This window comes from Rana temporaria, chromosome 8 (assembly GCF_905171775.1).
Source record: "Rana temporaria chromosome 8, aRanTem1.1, whole genome shotgun sequence".
Lineage (NCBI taxonomy): Eukaryota > Metazoa > Chordata > Amphibia > Anura > Ranidae > Rana > Rana temporaria.
Genome location: NC_053496.1, coordinates 73982292 through 74008264, shown reverse-complemented (window position 1 = coordinate 74008264; position 25973 = coordinate 73982292). Strand labels below are relative to the sequence as shown.

The 25973-nt window shown below is 43.3% G+C and overlaps 1 protein-coding gene across 3 annotated transcripts in view; it reads left to right on the top strand.

The window, feature by feature from the left end:
* PHYHIPL (phytanoyl-CoA 2-hydroxylase interacting protein like) overlaps positions 1–25973 on the top strand; it is a 181639-nt gene that overhangs the window by 86897 nt on the left and 68769 nt on the right. Inside the window, exon 1 of one of the 3 annotated variants that reach the window (XM_040362044.1) lies at positions 22669–22978. The exons of the other annotated variants lie outside the window; for them this stretch is intronic. The gene's annotated coding sequence lies outside the window, so the exon portion shown is untranslated. Of the gene's footprint in view, positions 1–22668; positions 22979–25973 lie in introns of those variants that run through there. 3 annotated transcript variants of the gene reach the window in all.

Below are 25973 nucleotides of genomic sequence, written 5' to 3'. Positions count from 1 at the left end.
CAAAATCAGGCTCACTTCTGCATAGAAAACAATGGCCCGGATTCAGAGAGCAATTGCGCCTGCGTAACCATAGTTACGCAGCGCAATTGCTGACTTGCTCCGGCGTTACGAATGCTCCTGATTCAGGAACATCGTAACGTCGACTGCAGCCTAAAATCTGCGTGGCATAAGGCTCTTATGCCACGCAGATTTTAGGCTGCATTCTTGCGATGACCGCTAGGGGGCGCTCCCATTGTGCTCAGTGTATAGTATGCAAATTGCATACTAACACTATTCACAATGTTGCGCGAGCCCTGCGTACGCAAGTTACGGAGTTTCCATACGGCGTCTTTAGCGTAAGGCTGCCCCTTCTAATAGTAGGGGCAGCCAATGCTAAAGTATACCCGCCGTTCCCGCGTCGTGAAATTTGAATTTCACGTCGTTTGCATAAGTGATTCGTGAATGGCGCTGGACGCCATTTACGTTCACTTTGAAGCAAATGACGTCCTTTGCCGCAATGCACATCGGGAAAGTTTCCCGACGGCACATGTGCTTTACAATCGGCGCGGGAACGCGCCTAATTTAAATGATTCCCGCCCCCTGCGGGATCATTTAAATTGCGCGCGCTTACGCCGGGCAATTTTGCCGGCGCCCCCTCGCAATTTACGGAGCTACTGCTCCGTGAATCGAGGGCAGCGGCGCAAATTTGTGGGGGCGCAGGGCAAAATCGTTGCCCTGTGACTCCGTAATTTATGCGCAATTCTTACTGAATCTGGGCCAATGAGCTTTTAAACGGGTACAAGCTAAACTCCAATGTCAAGGTGCATCAGTGTTTGATTCACACTTTCTATTGCATTTTCAGTGACCGTGGGCTCAAAAGGAGAAGACCAATCAGGAATCCACTACAGAAAGACTCCCTTCATACAAATGGCAACTTGGAGTTTGCTAAAATACATATTGGCAAGCTTTCTGGGAGAATGTCCTTTAAAAAAATGAGGCAAAACTGGAACTTTTTGAAAGTGAACAAATTAAGGGAAAGGACACCATACCTACTGTAAAACATGGAGGAGGCTTAGTTATGATTTGGGGCTGCTTTTCTGCAACTGGCAGGAGTTCTTTGTTTCTGTGTCAGGCACAGTGAAATCTTAAGACTATCAATGACTACTGGAGTCAAAAATACTTCCCAGAAAGCTCGGTTTCAGTTTCAGGTCATGGTTCCTCCAACAGGATAATCCAAAAGCACTCAAGTGGGCTTCTATGCTCCCTGAATCTAAGAGCCCTTTCACCCTGCAGGGCCTGAAAAACGATTGGAAAGCACCGTTAAAACTACTAATTTGCACCTAAAGCGCCTCATAGAATCTGCTTGCAGGACTTCTTTTGATGTCCTGCCAGTTCAGCGCCCCAGTGTGAAAACACTTGGGCTTTCACACTGGGATTACAGATGAGGCTTTTTTTCAGGCGGTTTACAGGCGCTATTTTTAGCGCTTAAGCGCCTGAAAAACGCCTCCAGGGTGAAAGGGGTCTCATGCTATCAAACGTCTATGGAAAGAGTTGAAACATGCAGTCTGGAAACTGTACCCTTCAAACCTGACATAGCTGGAGCAGTTTGCTCAAGAAGAGTGGGCCAAACTACCCGTTGGCTGGTGCAGAAGACTCATTGGGAGCTTCAGAAATCGCTTGTTTTGCAGTAATTGTCTCTAACGTTGTGCAAATCTTAGGCCAAGGGTCCATAATCATTGTCCATATCATTTGTATTTGTCTTATTTAAAGTGGAGGTTCACCCAAATTACTGACTTAATGTTATTCCCTTCCGAGCATTGCATATATGCGCAAATGACAAAAACATTTTTTTTAAGTGCTGTATTTACCTTCGAATTTGTCTTCATTGTTGGACTTCCTGTCTGTTACTCCCGCGGGAGTAGGCATGGTCATTCCTTTTCCTCGGCAGCGCACTGTCTCCTGGGAGCTAAGTGTCAGCATTCCCAGGAGTCCGTGAGGATCGCCACTGCGAAAATCTCGCTAGATCGTCTGCTTCCCCGTACTGACCTGTGTATATTTCTAGTTACAACCTGCTCAGTTTACAGCGCTCAGCATTCACTAGGAAGTTACCAGGAAGTTAATGCTTGTGGGCTTCACATGCCCACAAGCAAGATGAAACCGGCAGTACCCTTATTTTATAACTTTGTTTTTTAATGGGAACCTGACATCGGGGGAGATGAATCACCAGAACAGTGAGTGTAACATTGCGATTATTTTATTGTTTGCATGGTTTTTAAAAAAAAAGGAACGGCCGCTGAACCTCCGCTTTAAGGCAAAACCACACTGCATCTAACCACCACAAACCAAAAATGCTATTCAATTAATTTATAATATTCAAAGTGCACTCCCCCATCCATCTGTCTCTGTGCTTTATTTTGTTGAGAAATTTGGCAGCACTTCACAACACGAGGCTTGCCTCTTAACCCTTTCACTGCCAGGCCCTGTGCTCCACTAAACTTAGCTGGCGTGGCCATTTTTGCAATTTTTCCCATGCAGCTTTTAGAGTTTGTTAACCCCCCCCCCAAACCATATATTTTCTGAAAGCACATGACCAGTAGAATACAAATGGGGTGCTACTGATTTTTAGGGCACAATGACATTTGCGCAAATGTTTATCTAAACAATATTTTCACAAAGTACACCAAAATCATTATTATCAAATAAAAACACAGCACATTTTACACAATTTCTACTAAGTATAAAAGCTTTCAGTTTGTTAAAGACCCCCCCCCCAAACCATATATTTTCCTAAAGCACATTACCTGTAGATTAAAAAGAAGCTATTACTGATTTTAACGACCTGCGATATTTGTGCAAATGTTTACCAAAACTATACGCTAAAAATTCTCTAAAATATTTTTTTAGCAGATATAAACACAGCAAAAGTTAAGTCTAAATATAAAAGCTAAACCTGTATTGAGTTAATAAATACCGTATTTATTGGGGTATAGCGCGCTCCCGCGTATAGCGCGCACACCTAAAGTTGCCCCGAAATTCCTGTGGAAAAAAGATTTTTGTACTTACAGTTTTGGTGTCTTGCACAGCGTCCATCGGCGGCCTCGTCGGATCCAGCGTCCGTCTGCGGCTTCGGGTGTCCTCTTCGTCGGGTCCGGCGTCCTTCTGCGGCGTCCTCCCGCTCGTTTCCCACGCAGAGTTTGAATACTGTGCCGGCATATACCGAGCGCAGTACACTCGTGTATAGTCTGGCAGGCTCGGCTACTCTCGCGCTCACGTCCTGTACGTCCATTTTGCCCTGATTTTCATTGCAAAAAAGTGCGCGGTATACGCCGATAAATACTGTACCAAATATTTGTAAATTTTTAATTGTGCCTTTTTGAGAAATAGTGAAAATCGGATGTACGCAAGGAGGTTTTCCTTTTTCACTGCCTTCAGAGTTTGTAAAAGACCTCCCCAAACAATTTTTTTCTGAAAGCACATGGCCAGTAGAATTAGAAGACGGTGCTATTGATATTTTTAAGGCACCGCGATATTTGCGCAATGGTTTATCAAAACAATATTTTCACAAAAAATACACTAAAATCATTAATAATGGATTCATGGCAAAATGTACCAAATTCCTGCTAAATTCCTATCAAATATAAAAGTTAGAACTGTATTGAGTTAATAAATAACAAATACAGGTATTTGTACATTTTCAATTGCATCATTTTGTGAAATGGTGGAAACTGAACAGCGCTCATAGAGTAACTGCCTGTCTCCTCGAATCTCCTCCATTCTCTTGCCTTCTGGTAATGGCACATATTGATGTGCCATCCTGGAGGAGTTGGGTCCAGGTATTGCCTCATGCTAACAGTAGTGACAATGACCCTACCCAAATGCAAAACTACTGAAAAAAAGTCAGCAAAGATGAGTAGAAAAAAAATGTCAGTGGCCTCCACCTGTAAAACCATTCCGGTTTTGGAGGTCATCTCATTGTTGACCATCTAGCGCACCTGTTGTTAATTTCATTAACACCAAAGCAGCTGAAACTGATTAACTATATATATATATGTATGTATGTATATGGCTTTTTTTTAGGGGGAACTGAGTTCCACCACATCTGGCTCAGACCCTTTGGTGCCTGCTCACCACAATCACTTGTAAACACAGAAGTATGGTTTCTGTGTTTACAAGTGACAGCTTTGTAACCCCCTGAACTCTGCACTCTGTATGTAATGCAATTCTGGTATTTAATGCCCCTTTAAGACCCTTCTACTGTTTGTGAAATCTGAACGGGTCGTGGTTGAGTTCCTGCACCTATTTTCTGAGAAAAAAAGCTCTGGATATATATATATATAACACTTTGCTATAATGTAAAGTAGTGAGTGTACAGCTTGTATAACAGTGTAAATTTGCTTTCCCCTCAAAATAACTCAACACCCAGCCATTAATGTCTAAACCGCTGGCAACAAAAGTGATTACACCCCTAAGTGAAAATGTCCAAATTGGGCCCAATTGGTCACCCCCCCCATGTCATGTGACTCATTAGTATTACAAGGTCTCAGATGTGAATAGGGAGCAGATGTGTTAAATTTGATGTTATTGCTCTCACTCTCTCATACTGGTCACTGGAAGTTCAACATGGCACCTCATGGCCAAAAACTCTGAGGATCTGAAAAAACAATTGTTGCTCTACATAAAGATGGTCTAGGCTATAAGGAGATTGCAAAGACTCTGAAACTGAGCTGCAGCACGGTGGCAGAGACCATACAAAGGTTTAACAGGACAGATTCCACTCAGAACAGACCTCGCCATGGTCGACCAAAGAGGTTGAGTGCACATGCTCATTGTCATGGGTTGTCTTTGGGAAATAGACGTATGAGTGCTGCCAGCATTGCTGTAGAGGTTGAAGGAGGGGGGGTGTCAGCCTGTCAGTGCTCAGACCAAATCCTGCACACTGCATCAAATTGGTCTGCAAACAGTTCGCTGAAGACAAGCAGACTTTTCCTGTGGTCTGATGAGACCAAGATACAATTATTTGGTTCAGATGGTGTCAAGCGTGTGTGGCGGCAACCAGGTGAGGAGTACAAAGACAAGTTTGTCTTGCCTACAGTCAAGCATGGTGGTGAGAGTGTCATGGTCTGGGGCTGCATGAGTGTTGCCACCACTGGAAAGCTACAGTTCATTGAGGGAACCTTGAATGCCAACATGTACTGTGACATACTGAAGCAATGCATGATTCCCTCCAATCAGAGACTACCGCAAGGGCAGTATTCCAACATAATGAATCCAAACACACCTCCAAGATGACCACTGACTTGCTAAAGAAGCTGAGGGTAAAGACGATGGACTGGCCAAGCATGTCTCCAGACCTAAACCCTATTGAGCATCTGTGGGACATCCTCAAACGGAATGTGGAGGAGCGCAAGGTCTCCAACATTCACCAGCTCCGTGATGTCATAATGGAGGAGTTTAAGTGGACTCCAGGGGCAACCTGTGAAGCTCTGGTGAACTCCATGCACAAGAGGGTTAAGGAAGTGCTAGAAAATAATGGTGGCCACACAAAATATTGACACTTTGGGACCAATTTGGACATTTTCACTTGGGGGGGTACTCACTTTTGTTGCCAGCGGTTTTAACAATAATGGCTGTGTGTTGTGTTATTTTGAGGAGACAGCATATGTACACTGTTATACAAGCTGTATACTCATTACTTTACATTGTAGCAAAGTGTAATTTCTTCAGTGTTGTCACATAAAAAAAGGTATAATAAAATATTTACAAAAATGTGAGGGTTGCACTCACTTTTGTGAGATACTGTATATTCTACTCCCCTCCTTGCTGCAGCATGGGTCTGATGTTGCAGTTGTCCCCCATCGACTTTAAGCCAGAGAACTCAGTGATCAAATGACTGCTGATTGTTCAGTTCTTGGTCTGCTTTGAGAAGATAGCAGGGACTATGAGTCACCGCTCTCTGCTTTGCCCCTGAGAGGGCTAAGCCAATTGCGGATCAGACAGCTCAGTGGATCCTGATGTTGTTGGAGTGGCTGTGTGACATTAGCTGACAGCAGGCAAGTAAGTGCACTTCTGTGACTCACATGAGAAGTATAACCAAACAAGCTTTGGCTATACTTCTCCTTTAAAGAGCTTGTAATACTTTTTTTTTTTGTGGCCAACGTTTTTTTGTTTTTTGTGGCCAACGTTTTGCTAGTGTAACAGCTAGTGATGGCCATTTATATGGAACTTTAAGAGCAATAGTTATGTTTGGTTTATTTTCATTTGACAAGCAGAGGGTGCAGTCAAATCAAGATAGCAAGAGCAAGTAGAGGCAACACAGGGTGGAGTTAGGGATGGTGGTATGTTTTTTTCGATAATGTGGGTTTTCTTGGCACAGAACCACAAGTATGAAATAAATGAGAGCAAAAAAGTAGAGTGCCCAGGGTCACATAAGCAGAGCAATCTGATTATTTAGGATGAGAATGCTTGATCTACATGATAGATGTATTTTTTATTACAGGCATTTATAGATGGTTCCTATATCTTGGCATATATATGCTTTGTGTTGTTTCTTGGAGGGCATGACAACCATGGGCATAATGAGTTATGTCATGTGAGTAGGCAGGACCCTTTTAGAGTAAACATGTAACCTGTCAGAGCAAGTATAATAGCACTTTGTTGTAGTGGTGGCTTGTGAAAACTATATCAAATGCTAACATAGAGATGCTCAGCCTTTGTTCAGACATGACAATCCATAATACGCCATGACAACCTGTTAGAAATATGCTTTAAACAGATATCCGTGTGCAAATTCATGAATGCTGATGTCAGATTAGTTACTGAATAATACTTTACTTTGTAACATGTAATAATCGTATATATTTAAGCCTAACTCCAGTCACAATTCTTTTTCTTTTGGATAGTGTGGGGAATTAGGGCCTGATCCACAAAAGGGATACGCCGGCGTATCTACTGATACGCTGTCGTATCCCTGTTTCTATCTATGGAACTGATCCACAGAATCAGTTTCTCATAGATAGGCAGAAGATCCGACAAGTGTAACGAACTTACACTGTCGGATCTTAGGATGCAGTACCGCAGCCGGAGCTGGGGGCATTTCTCGTCGAAATCCAGCGTCGGGTATGCAAATTGGCACTTACGGAGATCCACTAAGCTTTTAAGCTTCGTTTTTTCTCTGTATGTATTAGTTTGCCCTCGCAAAATTAGGGCTGCTTTTACAAAGTGTAAAGTTAGTACACCATGTAGACCAGGGGTGGGCAATTATTTTTTCGATGGGGCCACATGAGAAACTAAAAATATTTTGGAGGGCCGGGCCAAAAGGCTAAACTCAATACTGCATAAAATCAATTGTATTTCTTTATAAAAAGCAGTAAATATCATTGTTGGACAACTGGTACGAGTACTTGTTATAGTTAAACAATGAAAAAGTGAGGTTGCCTTACAAGAAATTTTTTTTAATTTATTAAACAAAATTTTTTAATACTTTACTGTATTAAATACTGTACTTTATATATATATATATACACATAGCAATAGGGTACAGCGATACAGTATAAACAAAAATATGTATATATAAGTACAGTGTTTAATACAGTATTGAAAAATATATATATATATACATACACAAACCCTCTCTTTGAAGAAACCTAACATTTGATTTTGCCTAATAACTTTTGTTAGCTAGTAAATAATATCAATCAATTTCAACTCCAATCTCCTTTATCTTGTTGCTGCGCAGCTAGACCGCCCTTACTGAATCCATGCTGGGGCTTGTAGTTCTGAGGGGAGCTCGCCGTGGACCTGTGGGTCCTGCTGGCCATCACCAGCTCCCAGCAGGATCTACAGGCCATGGCCATCTCCCAGCAGGAGCCACAGTGTTGAGGCCTAGGCCTACCCCAACCTCTCACAAAGTAGAAATAAAATTGTTACTGTGTAATGCTCCTCTTACCTTAACTATGGGTACTGTAGTTGGCTCCCGCATCCTCTGTGGCTGGCTCCTGTGGGTGGCTGGCTGACACCCTGCTGTGGCTGGCTGGCTCCCTGGTGTGGGTGGCTGGCTGGCATCCTGCTGCGGATGGTCACTGTGGCTGGGTGGCTCCTGTAAGTGGCTGACTGAATCCCTGCTGTGGGTGGGTCACCGTGGCTGGCTGGTTTCCTGCTGTGGGTGGCTTGCTCCCTGCTGTGGGTCAGTGGGTGGCTGGCATGGTGCACCCCTGCTATAGGGTGGTGGGTGGCTGGCGCCTGGCTCCCTGCTGCAGGTGGATGGCCTGGCTCCCTGCTGTGGCTTAGTGGGTGGGTGGCTGGCACGGTGCCCCCTGCTGTGGTGGACAGAGGGGTACGGTGGACAGAGGGGGGGTGGGCTGACAGAGAAACAGGCGGACAGAGTGGGGTGGGCTGACAGTGGGACGGGCGGACAGAGGGGGGGTAGGCTGACAGAGAAACAGGCGGACAGAGGGGGTGGGCTGACAGAGGGACAGGTGGACAGAGGGGGTGGGCTGACAGAGGGACAGGTGGACAGAGGGGGTGGGCTGACAGAGGGACAGGTGGACAGAGGGGGTGGGCTGACAGAGGGACAGGTGGACAGAGGGACAGGTGGACAGAGGGACAGGTGGACAGAGGGACAGGTGGACAGAGGGACAGGTGGACAGAGGGACAGGTGGACAGGTGGACAGGTGGACAGGTGGACAGGTGGACAGGTGGACAGGTGGACAGGGGGACAGGTGGACAGGGGGACAGAGGGACAGAGGGACAGGTGGACAGAGGGACAGGTGGACAGAGGGACAGGGGGACAGAGGGACAGGGGGACAGGGGGACAGAGGGACAGGGGGACAGAGGGACAGGGGGACAGGGGGACAGGTGGACAAAGGGGGGTGGGCTGACATGCGGATGGAGGGGGGATGGGCTGACAGAGAAATAGGTGGACAAAGGGGGGTGGGCTGACATGCGGATGGAGGGGGGATGGGCTGACAGAGGGACATGGGCTGAAAGAGGGACAGGCGGACGGATACAAAACAAAATCTCAGCTAAATGTTTTGTATGTGCAGATGAACTGGCTGATGAAATTGCACTGTCGCCAGAATCAATGAGACAGCTAAACACATTCAGAGAGGAGTGGGCTGAGAGAAACCCCACAGTGCACTAGCAAGAGAAGCGTGACTCCGGCAGCAAGATGATACGATCACAGTCTCAGACCAGCCAGCCCCGCCTGTCCACATCCACACGCCAGCTCCACCGAGCCAATCGCACGGCGCTCGTGTAAATTCGAGTCCCAGAATGCCACAGTGGGACCACATGACCCTGGTCGGCCAATCACAGTGCGCTTGTGTAGACTACAATTCCCAGAAGCCACTGTATGCAGCCGGACTCCGCGGCCATGCCCCTGGCTGACTCCCTCTCAGTCACTAGCGATCCACGGGCCGGATTAAAAGGTCCACCGGGCCGTATACGGCCCGCGGGCCGTAGTTTGCCCAGGTCTGATGTAGACCCTTCTTTCCCGCGACGCTGTCAATTTTTTTTTTAAATTTTTTTTTTTCCCGCCGCATCTCTTTTTTTCCCGACGCAACTTTTTTTACCCGGCGCGATTCACAAAACTCGGCGTAACGTAATTTTGCGCAATGCACGTCGGGAAAATCACGTCGGGAGCATGCGCAGTACGTCCGGCGCGGGAGCGCGCCTAATTTAAATGGGACTCACCCCATTAGATTAGGAGCGCCTTGCGCCGGACGGATTTAAGTTACACCGCTCAAAATTTCTAGGTACCGTAAGTGCTTTGTGGATCGGGCACTTAGGTAGAGATTTTGCGGCGGTGTAACTTAAATGCCAAAAGTTAAGTTACGGACGTTTTTTGTGGATCAGGCCCTTAGTTTCCATCTATAAACACACTGCGGAGATTTACACCTATTTCCTGTCTGCGTGTGTTGGTGCCGTTTTTTCTATCGCTTTATATCCTGATCCCAAATAGAAATACTGATGAAAACAAAAACCTGACCGACAATCTAACCTTTTCCATTTCATAAAACATGAAATACAATTTTTTTTTTTTGCTGAAGTTGGGCTATTAATAAACCTTGTACAAAAATAAAAAGGGAACATCCTGCATGTTCTGGAAGGTTGTACCTGCACGTCCTCCCAGTCTGGGTGCTCATGCATGGCCTCAGGTCTGGACAGCGACGCAATCTGTGATCGTTGTGTCCACTGAACAGATTGGATGAAAGATCGGGGTATATGACTGCTGTGATTGGCCCTGTAACATGTAATGGCTGTGACCAATCACATCGATCATCGTAAATAGTAGTAAACCATGTCTGTCATTCATGACCCAATTGTTTACTACTGTGATCCCTGAGATTGGTCATAGCGATCACATGGTACAGGGCCAGTTTTAGTGACCCTGTACCATGTGATCGCTGTGGTCAATTACAGCTATTACAGTAATACTCAATGGCTGCAACAATGCAGCCAAATCATGTCAAATATCATGGTTGTATTAGCATTCACAGTGTAAAAAAAATCCTGATCACCCCCAGCGCAGTACAGTGTCACTATGGTGATATTGCACTGCTCTAGTAACAGTAAGTAAAAAAAAAAAAACTTTTTTATTTTGAGATACTGTCACCAGAGCAAGTGCAGTGTATATGGCAGTGGTCATGTACAATGGCTGGCAGTGTTACATGACTGAGTAATTGCCATTTAAAGTGCGACCGCTCTAAAATCTGAAAATTGGCCTAGGCAGGAAGGAGATTAAACAGTCTAGTCTTCAAGTAGTTAAAGGTTGATAGATAAGTAACAGCCAAACTGCTCTAAACCTAGGTTCGCACTAGAATGCTGTGCAGGAAACCCACGTTTCTGCACTTCCCTTGTGCTCTGCAGTGGGTGTTGGTGCAACCTTACTGACATCCCAAACGCAGGTGAGAACGGGTGCGATTTGAGCCTTTTCAAAATGAATGGGCTCAAATCGCACTGCACTGAACGACCTGTGAATTGAACAGGAATGCCGTATGGTTCCTGTGCGATTCATATGCGTTCATAGTTTAAATGAAGCCTAAGTAACTATTTTACATCTGTTGTAGGGAAGTTTACAGGTTTACAATTTTTTTCAGAACAAAAGAATGTCTCTCTTGAACATGCAAACATCCTCACGTAGTCATTTTGTGAGCCTGAGCCTAAATTACTACAATGTTCCTGTGAGGCAATATATGATGTCAGCAATCCATTTATATTATCTGCAGCTTTGGAACAATCTATGGCATATGTACAACTATGTCCCCTATCATCTCTTTAATGTAATAAATAAAATAAAAAATCTCTTACAAACTCTGCCCCACAACATCTCTTTAATTTATTAGCACAGGGCTTTGTAAACTTATATAAGTGGCTTCCTTTCTTAATGGTCTGAGAGTCTATAGTGAGCAAAAAACAAATATGTTTCACGTGCCAACTACCAGGGGTTCATATTCAGGTGAGCCATGACTGTGAACATTTATAATTTATGACAGAATGGCTCAAGAAGCCCACTTCCTTTTATCCAGGGAACTGCAGGTTGGGTTGGGGGATGGCATGGAACCTGATCGAGTTGTTACTGATCTGCCAGGATGTAATGCCTAGTTGGCTGCATGATTTTAATTTTTTTGGGGGGATAGCAGATTCAGGCAGCTGTTAATGCTACAGGAGGGAAAAACAAGACATTCAAAAAATATATAAAAATTACATTGGTAAAACTGGACATATAAAACATACGTAAGACAGCTGACTGACTTCATTAAACTGATGCGCAAACACGGTGAAAAATAAATTCACACATCTGCAATGGTGCCTCTTAACTTTTTTTTGTTAAAAAAAAAAAAAACTTCTACAAACCACTAAAAAACTCTTTCCCTTGGCTGGTTAAAATATTTGGTTTGGCTGCATGATTTACATCACTTTAGTGCTATTTGGACTGTCAGTGAAAATGTATTATTTTTTTATTTTATTTATTTTTAATAATTGGAGCTATTTCACATATTTTCCATTTATTAAGTCAGAAAGAAACAGTTTTGTTTTCTTTCCAGGCATATTTTCTGTTCTTTGTAAGTTGCTTGTTGTTGAGACTACAGGACCTAATTACATCTCAGCAACAACATTATGATGCTTATACATAGCACAGGACCATTACCCTGATATGCTGGTCCTCGAGCTCTCCTCCGCGTACTTAACATACTCTTGTCAGCATCCCCCTCCTGTTAATTTAGGGCTTTGCTGACAAGTTTCAAAAATATAACATTTGAGATTGGCCCCCTCCACAGATAATTACTCAGAAAATTGTCTCTTTCTGGTTTATCATCATGGAGTTATCTCTAACCCAATGTTTTCTTAGCCTATTTTCTTTTTACCCTGGTATATCCTTATGGCAATTCTATAAAGTTTTTTTGTTTTTTTTTTCTTAAGATTTAACAAAAATCTCTTATGAGAAGTTAACCATCCTTTAAAGTATGTAAAAAAATGTTGTTGTTTTTTTGTTGTTGTTGTTGTTGTTGTTGTCTTAATTCATTTATTTTTTTATCCATAATTAGATGTACTGTATCTTTTTTTGTTCCAACTCCCATAATTACCTGTAGTTCAAATTGTCTCTACTCCCCCTATACACATTTTTTCTATTTTAGAACACTGTCTTTATGTATCTATTATACATATATTTTTTAAACTTTTAAAAATAAGAATTTAAAATGTCACTAAAGCATAACTTTGTTTTCCATTTTTAGAGTGAGGGAGGGTTATTATGCCATCAGGTTTATTTTTTATTTTTTTTGCTATATGCATTCCATTGGGGAGATTTATCTTCACTTCCTGTGCCATAGCCAAAACAGGAAGTGAGCGAAAATCCCTCCAACGTGAGGGAATCTCAGGGTGATACTATTTTTTTTTTTTTTTTTTTTTTTTTTAGCACAACCCACAATTTGGGATTTTCTTTGACTTTAATTTTCAATATTAATGGTAAACAGGACAAATAAAGATGGTGAATCTCCTTAAGGGGGGCACAGGCAGGGGTTCTAATCCTTCATTCTATCCAAAACCAAATAAAGAAAGTAAAAAATTGCCTTAAAGTGGAGGTCTGGTAAAAAAAAAAAAAATAATTAAAAGTCAGCAGCTGCTAAAACTGTAGCTGCTGACTTTTAATAAGAAAACGTACCTGTCCTTGTCGCCAGCGATGTCGGGCCCTCGCCGAGGACGATCCTCGATCCTGGCAGCTCCAGGCGCCGCCATCCACAGTAAGGGAAACAGGCAGTGAAACCGTGCGGCTTCACTGCCCATTTCCTACTGCGCATGCGTGAGCAGCGCGGCGCTTTGTGAATGGGCCAGCTGCTTTCTGGGATACACACAGTTCCCAGAATGCAGCGCAAGTAAAAAAAAAAATTGTCATTTATTTTATTATTATTTTTTTATTATTATTTTTATTATTATTATTTTTTGGAGGAAATTTTTTTTTCAGGGTGGAACTCCACTTTAATGACACTTTTTAAAGTTTGTGTTTTTTTTTCTGAACACTGAAAGATGAATAATAAAAAATTAGAACATTTCTGCATCTTTTGTTATATGAAAATATTGAGTTCAACCCAGGATCCGTTTTCATGTTTACATTCTTTATCAGGACAATTAATTGTGAATTTCACATGACATGTGGAAACTTAATTGTAACATTCCTTCTTGATATTGTTGCTTCATCCTAGTGTTGTGTTTGGACAGGTACATATTAGACATTCAGTCTCTCTCCTGCATAATGAGCACAAAGCATGTTTCAGTTGAGCATGTTTATTGTAATCATTTATTCACAAATGTTAGAGCTGCTCATTTACAATGGAGACTTGAATCAAATGTTAATGTTCACTGGTAATATATAAGCAATAAATTAATTGTTGCATGGTATGTTCTTCTGTGTAATAAGGTATGCACGCACAAGAACTCTCCACTTTTTGAATTTGTCTTGTTTACTTTTGGATGATGAATGTTGGATGAACTGCAATTTGACCAGTATGTCTTAATTAGCAACAAGATTTAGGTTGGGTTCACATATGCTGGGGCAGCGGCTTACAGCATTGCTTCCGGTGCATCCCTGTTCACCGATTCAGGTGCGATTCAGGTCTGAATTTTTGCCTTAATTTGGACCTGAATCGGAACCAAAAACACAAAGGGCCCTTTTGAAATGAGGACTGCTAAGTGAAACGTCTCCATTGAGAGCGAGTCACACTCTCCTGTCATGCAAATTGGATGTGGGGAAATCCGCATTCAATTTGTATATGTGTGAACCCGGCCTCGCACAAGTTTTACAGCCCATATAAACATCTCGCTTTCCTGCATACATGTTCAGTTTGTAGTACATATTCTTTGAGTCATTTTCACTAAACACTTCAAGATCATGCTTTTAGAGTCCTAGAATCCAAAAAGATGTCTTAGGCTGGCCGTACGAGTTATTTTATTTAAATTTCTTAACATTTCATTCTTTTGTTTAATCAGTGGGTTGAATGTAAGACAATGATTTAATTCCCCCAGCCACACACTCAATGTGGATGGGGGAATCCCTCCCACTGCACTATTGTATTCTGACGGTAGGGAGACCCCCCCCCTACTTTTCCCGATCTGGATGAACTGATCAGCACCAACAGCTATAGCCAAAATAATATTTTCCAGAAGGCTGGTTGTACACAAGTTGAACAATAGATCAACTTGTGTACAACTATCCTGCCCATACATTGATCAAAATTGAACCGATCCCTGCTGAATAATTTTGATCCATGTATGACCGGCTTTAAAATCTGACTTCTAGAGCTGATTTTGCTTACAGCTAATTAACCCTATAATATATTTTCTAAAACTGTTTAGTTTAGGTAGACTTGATGTAATTTTTTTGTTTTGTTTGCAGTTCTTCTGTATATATTCTGTTTTTTACATTATCACATTTATCCTTCTGCTTGTGAGAATTGGTTATCAGCTCAGTCCCTGTGACTTTAACAAGACAAGAGGCACTGCTAAAATATGCATACCAGCAGCAGAAATTTTTAACAGTAAACAGAACGACAAAAGAAAAAATAGTTTTACATATATTGGAACTAGGGATGAGCCGAACACCCCCCAGTTCGGTTTGCGGCTTGAACGTCAAAAATCAAAAGTGCAAATTATAAAGGGTAATATGCAAGTTATTGTCCTAAAAAGTGTTAGGGGACCCGGGTTCTGCCCCATGGGACATGTATCAATGCAAAAAAAGTTTTAAAAACTGCATTTTTTTTGGGAGCAGTGATTTTAATAATGCTTAAAGTGAAAAAATAAAAGTGAATATTCGTTTAAATATTGTACACGGGGGTGTCTATAGTATGCTTGTAAAGTGGTGCGTGTCTCCCGTGTTTAGAACAGTCCCTGCACAAAATGACATTTCTAAAGGGATACAAGTCCTTTAAAACTGCTTGCGGCTGTAATGTAATGTAATGTTGGGTAGAGCTGCATGATTCTGGCCAAAATGAGAATCGCAATTTTTTTGCTTAGAATGAAGATCACGATTCTCACGGCGTAAAATATTTTACATTTATACAAAAAAAATGGGCTAACTTTACTGGCTATTTTCCCCCCCCAAAAAATTGCATTTAAAGCGGAGCTCCACCCTAAAGTGGAACTCACGCTGATCGGAACCCTCCCCCCCTCCGGTGTCACATTTGACACCTTTCAGGGGGAGGGGGGGTGCAGATACCAGTCTAAAGACAGGTATTTGCACCCACTTCCGGCCACACAGTCTTGGGCAGAACGTCACCTCCCGTCCTCCCCCCGTTGTGCTCTGGGAACACTCGGCTCCCAGAGCACAGCGGGAGCCAATCAGCGGCGCAGCGCAACTCGCGCATGCGCCGTAGCGAACCGGGTAGTGAAGCCGGAGCGCTTCACTTCCTGGCTCCCTCACTGAGGATGGCGGGGGGGCAGCAGAGTGATGAGCGATCGCTCATCCTCTGCTGCGGACGGCGCTGGACTCCAGGACAGGTAAGTGTCCTAATATTAAAAGTCAGCAGCTGCAGTATTTGTAGCTGCTGGCTTTTAATATTTTTTTTTTCATGGCACATCCGCTTTAAAAAGACTGCTGCACAAATACAGTGCAACATAAAATATTGCAACAACCGCCATTTTATTCTCTAGGGTCTCTGCTAAAAAATTATATAATGTTTGGGGGTTCTAAGTAATTTTCTAGCAAAAAAATAATGATTTTAACTTGAAAAGAGCTGTCAGAAAAAGGTTTGGTGTTTAAGTGGTTAAACGTTCCTAATTTACATACAGAAAAAGTCAATGTTTAGACTTAACTTTCCACTGATAAAGAATGTTTTCAAAACTTGGCAGGCTGCCCAGACTTGGCAGATTGCCCAGACTGACTTTTGGCTGAGAGCAGACAGGAAATTCTTTGCATACCAAAGTGCAGAGAGAAAATTCTTTTCATGTCAAAGATCGTGAAACCCTGTGTGAAGAATTGCAATGGGAAAAAGATTGCGATAACGATTCTTGGCGATTTAATCGTGCAGCTCTAATGTTGGGCCCCGGCAATATGGATGAAAATTATTGAGAAAAATGGCATGGATACCCCCCCCCCCCCCCAGCCCATTACCAGGCCCTTTGGGTCTTGTATGGATATTAAGGGGAACCCTGCACCCAAATTTAAAAATAAAAGGCGTGGGGACCCCAGGCCCTATATACTCTGAACAGCAGTATACAGGCGGTCCAAACAAGACAGGGACTGTAGATTTGTTATTAAGTTAAATCTGTTTGTAATTTGGATCAGGTACATTTTTTAAGTGTAGCTTCAGTCAAAAAGTATGGGCCAGATTCACAAATGAGATACGATGGCGTTTCTCCTGATACGCCGTCGTATCTCTGTTTCTATCTATGCGACTGATTCATAGAATCAGTTACGCATAGATAGCCAGAAGATCCGACAGGTGTAATTGTTTTACACTGTCGGATCTTAAGATGCAGTACCGCGGCCGCCGCTGGGGGGAGTTTGCGTCGTAAACCAGGTATGCAAATTAGGAGTTACGGCCGATCCACGACGGTTTTTCGCGTTCGCTACGTCGCCGCTAGTATATTTTCCCGTCGCATAGTTACACTTTTTTTGGTGCCTTAACTTTAGTCAGCAAGTGTATTGCTGTCTAAAGTATGGCCGTCGTTCCCGCGTCGAAATTTAAAATTGACGTCGTTTGCGTAAGCCGTCCGGGAATACGGAAGTACGCTACGCGCGTCGCCGTTCAAAAAAATGACGTCACGGCGCGCAAAGCACGGCGGGAGTTAGGAAACGGAGCATGCGCAGTAGGTCCGGCGCGGGAGCGCGCCTAATTTAAATGGCACACGCCCATTTGAATTGGCCCGCCTTGTGCCGGAGGCCGTGGGCGTAGGTTTTCATCGCAAGTGCTTGGTAAATCAGGCACTTGCGATGAAAAATTGCGGCGGTGTAACTTATCTAGGATAAGTTACGCCGCCGCGATTCTACGTGAATCTGACCCACAATTTCTAAGCTTTTTGGATATAATAGGGAAGGGGTATCACCCCTGTAACAGTTGTTTTGCTGTCTGTGCCCCTGTTCAGAAGATTTCACCTCACTTTCTGTCCCAATGACAATTGGATTTTGAAAATTTGGTGTTATTTGGGAAACAAGGATTGGTGATAAAGCATCAGTGGAGACATCTTTTTCATATTAACTCTTACATGAGAGAATTTCCCTTCCTAGGGGTAGATTTCCTCTCGCTTCCAGTTGTCTCCCTCCGTTTGCAAGTAGGAGTCGTTTGTAAGTTGGATATTTTAAGTAGGGGACCGCCTGTATATACTATACGCCCTGCCCTAAATGTTGGTGGTACCAGAACACTGTAAGCCCTCACAGCTACTCTTGGTGGGCGCCGGAAGGGGCCCTGCTGTGAAATATATCAAGAATTGTAATCGCATGCCACTGTTGAACAGGGGCATAAAAATTGGGCCTTAGGCAGTGGTGGTGGTGGCACAACACTGTAAAGCCTCACAGATACTATGTTGAGCGCAGAAATGGGTCCTGCTAAGAAATATTAGATCAAAAACTGTAATTACGTACCCCTGTTAAACAGGGGCAGAAAAATTGGGCCTTAGGCAGTGGTGGTGGTATCACAACTAGTGTTGCTCACGAATATTCGTATTGCGAATATTCGGCTCGAATATGGCATATTCGAGTATTCGCGAATATCTCGAATTTCGCGGTCAATATTCGCTATTCCGAATATTCGGATTTTTTCAATTTTATTTTTAGAACAGATCACATCCTAGTGATCTCCATCGACGTCTAAAAGCATTGCTGGTATGATTAGAGACCTTGGGCCGAGTAGCTGAAGCGATCATTTTATATTGCAGAATATTCGCAATGCGAATATTCGGCAATAGGAATATTGCGCGATTATTTTCTCCGCCCTTCTTTTGCATCAGAGCCAATCAGAGTTCTCCTACCACAGTTGTCGAAATTCCGCAATCAATTTCGCATTCGCATTTTGCGATATTTCGATAAAATATCACGAATATTCTGAGCCAATCAGAGGGCTCCTACCGCAGTTGTCGAAATTCCGCAATAAATATCGCATTCGCATTTTGCGAAATTTCGATAAAATATCACGAATATTCTGAGCCAATCAGAGGGCTCCTACCGCAGTTGTCGAGATTTCGCAATTATTTTCGCATTCGCAATAGCGAAATTTCGCAAACATTTCATTTCAATAAAATATCACGAATATTCGAATTTAGCGAATATTTCTCGAATATTCAGCTATATATTCGTGATGTATCGCGAAATCGAATATGGCGTATTCTGCTCAACACTAATCACAACACTGCAACCCCTCACAGATACTCTAGTTGTGCGCAGAAACGAGCCCTGCTGCAAAATATTACAGCAAAAAAATGTATTACACTCCCCTGTTAAACAGGGGCAGAAAAATTGGGCCTTAGCCACTGGTGGTGGTGCCCAAAAACCAAAAATGTTCTTAGAAGCTATCAACATGAACATTGAGGAGGAATAGGAAAGTCACTTGGCAGAACAGGATAGTCACTCAGCATCAGCATAGGCAGTCTTCAAGGGATCTCACATTCATAGTAAAATTATTCGGTTTAATCAGCATCAGGTGCTTGGTAGCTGGTGATCCAAGACTGATACATTTTTTGAAGGTGAGCCGATCAACTGAGTCTGTGGACAGGCACACTCTGTGATCGGTTACAAAGCCTCCAGCAGCACTGAATGTGCGTTCAGATAGAACGCTGGATGCAGGACAGGCTAGTAGCTCAATTGCATACTGTGCAAGCTCTGGCCAGTGATCCATCCTCAAGACCCCATAACCCAGTGGATTTTCGGTTGGAAAGGTCTCCAAGTCTGATCTTGCTCCTAGGTATTCCTGCAGACACTGGCGATGGTTACTGGAACCAATCTGACCTTGGGGCTGCAGACTAAAAAATTGTCTGAACGCATCGGTCAGACGGCCACCTTCTCCACTGCTCCTTCTGTGACTAACCAAAGCCTGAGCAACACGTTGTCCAGGAGGACCAGGAAATTGTAACCTCCCAGGCTCTGGAAACGCATTGCACAAACCTTTCTGCAAGGCCTCCCGAAGATGTTTCATCCTCTGCTCCCTCTGCAAAGGCTGGATAAGTTCCGCAACCTTACCCTTGTAACGTGGATCAAGAAGGGTTGCCAGCCAGTAATGATCCCTCTCCTTGATACCACGAATCTGAGGGTCCTTTCCAAGGCTTTGTAGGATCATGGAGCGTAGGTTTGCTGAGGCATTCGGTCCGGAGTCCTCTGGGTCACTAAGGACAACATGATCCGCAGCCACCTCCTCCAAACCACGTACAAGTTCATGGGTTTCTGGGGACTGAAAATTATCCCTTTTAAGACTGCTGCTGATGCTGAGGGCTAGGCTCCACCTCCATTCTGACACAATCTTCCTCCTCCTTCCTGTGTGATCGGCGGGCCCGCAGGAATACTGTCTGGATAAAGGGGGCCTTGAGACGGAAGGAAGTACTCTTCTTCCTCCCTCTGTTCTGCCTCAGGTGCCCTGTCCATTATTCTACGCAGCGTGTGCTCCAACAGGAAGACAAGAAGGACAGTATCACTGATGCATGCACTGTCACTGCTCACCATCCTTGTGGCCTCCTCAAATGGTGACAGGACAGTGCATGCATCCTTGATCCGTAGCCACTGGCATGGCTAAAAAAAAGCCAAGCTCCCCTGACCCTGTCCTGGTGCCATACTCGAACAGGTACTAATTGATGGCCCTCTGCTGCGTGTGCAGCCGTTGCAGCATTGCCAATGTTGAGTTCCACCTGGTGAGCATGTCACAGATGAGGCGGTTCTTGGGCAGGTTGCATTCCTTTTGAAGGTCAGCCAGCTAAGCACTGGCATTATATGACCGGCGGAAATGCCCACAGATTTTCCTGGCCAGCCTCAAGAGATCCTGTAAGCCCGGGTACCTGCACAAGAACCGCTGCACCACCAAATTAAGGATGCGAGCCAAACCGGGAACATCAGTCAAGTGTCCCTGTCGGAGGGCAGAGAGGAGGTTGGTGCCATTGTCACAAACCACCATTCCTGGCTGAAGCTGGCATGGCGTCAACCACCTCTGAGCCTGCCCCTGCAGAGCTGACAGAATCTCTGCCCCTGTGTGGCTCCTGTCCCCTAAACAGACCAACTCAAGCACCGCATGGCATCTTTTTGCCTGAGTGCTTGCGTAGCCCCTAGAATGCCTACAGAGCACCACTGGTTCCAAGGACAAATCTGCACAGGAAGAGGCCATAGAGGAAGAAGGGGAGGGGGTGGAGGTGTGGCAGAATCGCCACTACCAGCATTTTGAAGGCGTGGTGGCTGAACAAGCTCCAACAATAATGCACCCTGTCCTGCATCCTTCCCAGCTGCCAGCAGAGTTACCCAGTGCGCCGTGAAAGAAAGGTAACATCTCTGTCCATGCCTGCTGGACCATGAGTCAGTGGTAATATGCACCCCTCCGCTGACCGCCCTGTTCAACAAGGCCAAGATATTGCCTTCCACATGCCGGTAGAGAGCAGGAATGGCCTTCCGAGAAAAAAATGGCATTTGGGAACCTGCCACTGAGGTACCACACATTCCACACATTCTCGAAAGGGGGCAGAGTCTACCAGCTGAAAAGGTAGCAGTTAGAGCGCTAGCAATTTAGCATTCAGCTGCTGAGCATGTGGATGGCTGGGACCAAATTTCTTTAGACGGTTTAGCAACTGGGGTAGGGAAATTTGCCTGCTACAATCGGATTTAGTTGTACCGCTAGCAGATTGCCCACAAGTGCTTGGGACACCTAATTCTACACCTTCATTCCTCTCAGTGCAGGTCTCTGAGATATATATAGTGGGGTTGGAGATCCCAGATGATGAGGAGCAAGGAGAGGTCCGCCTTGTTCTTTGGTGTGGGTCTTTTAAGTACTGTTGCCAATGAACTACATGGGAGGTCGACATATGTCTTGTCAGAGGCTGCTGTTTTGGCCCTGCGTGATACGCTTCAGACATATGTTGCAAACGGCAATGGTGTGATCTGCTGCACATGTCTCAAAAAAGGCCCACACCAAAGAGTCAGCAGCGCCCTGCAAATGCGGAGCTCTGCGGTGTGATGCAGTCAGTTGACTGCCCTTAAGCTGGTCCCTGGAGGGCATCCTACCTTGTTGGAGATGTGCCTCCTCCTCCTCCTCTCTTCTATCAGGCACCTATGTAGAGTCAGTGACCTCATCATCCCCTCCCTCCTCGCCACTGGAGCAAACCTGGCAGTATGCTGCAGCTGGGGGAACTGGGGGAAAGGAGTGACTGATGACATTAAGCTGATGGAATAGTCCGCTTTGGCAGCTGCATTGGCAGCCAAAGTACTCTGAGCCTGGGTGACATAGAATGAGAAGGATGAGGACGGCTTTGTGATCCACTCTACCAACTCTTCTGCATGTTGTGGCTCAACACGGCCAGCTGCCGAAAAAAGGACAAGCGTGCCCCACGGCCACGTGCTGAGGATGCACCGTGTCCATAACCAGCACTGTTGGCTATATACATAGAGCCTGCTTTTCCTCTTTTAGTGGCCTGTGAGCATCTGCCTAGTTTACTAGAAAAAGTATACCAGGAATGGCCTGCAGTCAGATATAGGCTTGGCTGGACTAGAATGCAGTGGATATATATCTAGGAGACTGAATATATATTTTATGCACTGCAGATCAATCAAGGAAATAAAGTTCCCCAAAAATTGCTACCTAATTAAGGCCCTGTCTGTCCTAGAAAAAAAAAACGTATATAACACAACAAATGCTGACAGGTATAATATGTGGAACTGAGACATCGCCAATTTGAAAAACATTCTGGGATGAGGGGATTTAAGGCTAAAAGATCCAGAGACTCAGGTGGTTAATACACAAAAAAAGCAATAAAGCCAATCTATGTATTCCATAATGATGAACCAAATGAGCAATATCATTTAGGTAAACTAAACATGGATGAGCCTTTTTGTGTGAACAGAGTTAGTGTTAATATAGAATGACGTTTATTTATCCACTATGGTCCTTTCGAAAATGTATTCATTATTTTAATTAGCTTGTAATGTTTGCACAATGCATCAAGCAGGCAGGGAAGTCAAAGTAAAGACAGTGCTTGAGTTTAGCTGGTAACATTACTGGAAATTTATGAGAGTTCAAGCGTGATCTGCACATTGATACAGGTCACAGCAAGTCTGTACCAAAGCCAAGTTTTCTCACTGTGTGCAGTGTGAGCTGGATTCAGGAATCTTCACTCAACTGTTGCTTGTTGTTTTGACTTTATGGGCAACAAGATCATGTCATCTGAAGTGTGAATATCGTAAAGACGTACAGTAAGATGTCCACACTCGCTTTGGAAACCAATTCAAGAGTTCAGCTAAGATTGGCCTTCAGTTTATTTGTCACGTCTGCGTAATTTACTAAAGCTGTGATCCTTTAGAACATCAGGCCAGCCTCAGAGCCTATAGGTATGTATTTATTTTAAAAGTTTGAGTGCATGAATTTACCTTAGATACTCAAACATGTATGCAAGATATTATTGTGGGCTAAGTATAATAATGTTATTGTCTCAAACCTATGAGCTTTTAATTGCTTATGCAATGAAGATTTGCGCTTCATTACTGAATTCTGATAAAGTCTGGATTGCATCATTGTTTATGATTTTGAGTGTGTTCACCTATTCACCTAACCACTAGTACATGGGATTTGTGTGCATGCATTTTATTCTTCAGGCAAGCACTGCTCATCACTGTGTAAATGGTATAAACCAGCCCTGTTTAGTAAGATTTTCTGAACTCTAAACACATGGAAAGTACTATAGTCTTTATAACCTTCCAGACTGAATGCTAAATGGGCGCCAACAAAATTATCATGTCGTGGAATGTTTTCAGGCTGTGTTGGAGTTGGCAATGCATAACATTATCAAGTTGTTTTGGGCTACTGGGCAATGATCATTACTTTTTATATAAGGCGAATTGAGACCTCTGAAGAAGTGTGTACAGCATTGTATCTTCTCCTAAATTGTGGAGACAACTAGGCCCTATCGGATTAATAATGCAAGTAATATTTGGCATCATACTTGACGAGAGATCTGTCCATAAGTGTAGGAACCATCTCCACAAAAACACAAATGGAACATGGACACAGCCTGAGCTGCCATAAATCTTAACCTCTAAATTAGGCAAGGAGGTTTGGAGCTACTTTAGATTCTCCCAAGCACTGCAGTCTGTAAATGGCATAGTTATAGAACTACCTGCAAAACTCAAGTATTCTGCCTTTTATAACGTCTTGTAATTTCCATGTACTTTCACTTTCTTCCTAACGATTTAGCTTTTAAATGCAGGATGAAGCATTTGCTGACTATGTGAGATTGCATCACTTCACATGAAGCAAAATTGTATTTTCTTTGCTCTGTGAATTTATCATTCATAAGAGATTTTGTACCTGTGTTCAGATGTCTAAATATAACGTCTGTTGTAAGAAGAATAAAGAGGGTAGAGAATGGTGTGTGCTATATATAAAATACTAGCTGGCACAGTGTGCAAGAGTTCTTTAGAGGGCTTTATTTAGTAATGATCATAATAAGCTTTCTATGACCTGGTATATGCTACAAACAAACTGTCCTGGTGTCTTATCTGGAACTGCAGGCGGTGTCTGTAGCTTGTTTATGTACACACTGGGAACCAGGATAATCAGACATACAGCCCTTTTAAATTATCAATTTACACAATGTTTGGCAATCCACAATGAAATAGATGAATTTTTCCCATGACAAAAATTTGATAACCAAAATATTATAGACATGCCATACTACAAATAGTTGTTTTTAACAGTATGGCTAACGAGCATGCATCTAGCCTTGAACATAGGGAGACCAATAATTCCATTTTACCACTTTTATTAATTTTAATGTTAATCCATATTATAGACTCATAGAAAACATACAACCTGTTTATTTTGTGTTTTTGATCTTCATACTCCCTAGTCCCTGAAACAACTGGACATCTTTGGTTAAGTCCAACCACTTAACAGGACAGAATGGGAGAGTGTACAATATGCAGGGGAAGTAAACTATACATGCAAGGTACTTGGGTAACAATCAGCGTTTTTTTTTATCTGGTGCCTGCAATTGCATAATTGGTGAACTGTGTTGTGTTGGACTGTACAATCCAATAAGCGCAAACGCCACTCCGGGCATATGGCATGCTGCCTCTAATAGCATATTTCTATAGTGATTTTCACTGTAATAGACTTGCTACACCCCTGGGTTTAATGCAGTGTATACTGAATAGTTGTCTTGCACCTCCTTGGTGTGAAAAAATAAAACTAATTCAATTAACCTTCCCCACTTGTGAATCTTACAGACAGATATTGTCTGCTGTTATTGAGTAACATTATGTGGCAAGCCCACATCTCCCACACACATTTTGTAAAGAGGCAAAAAATAACTGCAATTACCCGGTTTTATTTGGATCAAACTGTGCTGTCTGAATTTGACAACATGCATGACTAACTTTTGAATCTATTTTTTATTGCCATTCATTAGACAATAAAGGCTGCTTGTAAAGAAAATTGCTGTATTTTCAAGATGTGTGGGATAATTGTAACAGGGGGTTTTCTCTGTCAATGCTTTATAAATGACTGTCTTGCACATTTTTCTATCTGTTGTAAAAGTCTTCTTACAGTTCTAAAACAACGCTTTCATATTCCCTGGTGATCCGGACCCTGCTGCTTTTACAGCTCTATATGGGTCCAATCCCTTCTGTGCTAATTATGGCTTTCTGTCTGGTGTAGACTGTTCCATTACTTCCCTAAAGTGTTTGGATTCAACATTTTGTAACTTCATTGTGTTGTACATGATTTCATTTTTATAAGTGTTTTTTCCCCCCCCAAGATCGAATACCCAAGCCACACTTATCAGAAATATTGTTTGAATTGAACCTCAGGTGGCCTAAAAGTGCCCAAATGCAGAAAGTAGCAAGGCTGCTGGACTAGAGACACCTTGTTGTGCCCTTTTAAAGGGGTTGTAAAGGTTCTTTTTTTATTTTCTAAATAGGTTCCTTTAAGCTAGTGCATCATTCACTTACTTTTCCTTCGATTTCCCTTCTAAGTGTTTTTTTTTTCATTGTTTGCTTTGTCTGAATTTCTCACTTCCTGTTCCTCTTCAGTAAGCTGTTCTGGCTGACTAACCACCGCTCGGATGATGGTGGCAAGTTTACTGAGGAGAAACAGGAAGTGAGAAATTCAGACAAAGAAAAAAAACATTTAGAAGGGAAATCGAAGGAAAAGGTAAGTGAACCAACAATGCACTAGCTTAACCGCTTAACGACCGCCGCATGTATATGTACGTTCACAGAATGGCGCGTACAGGCAGATGGGCGTACCCTTACGTCCCTGCCTTTCCGCGGGTCGGGTGTCCGATCGGGACCCCCTCCCCCGGTACATGCGGCGGTCGGAAATCGT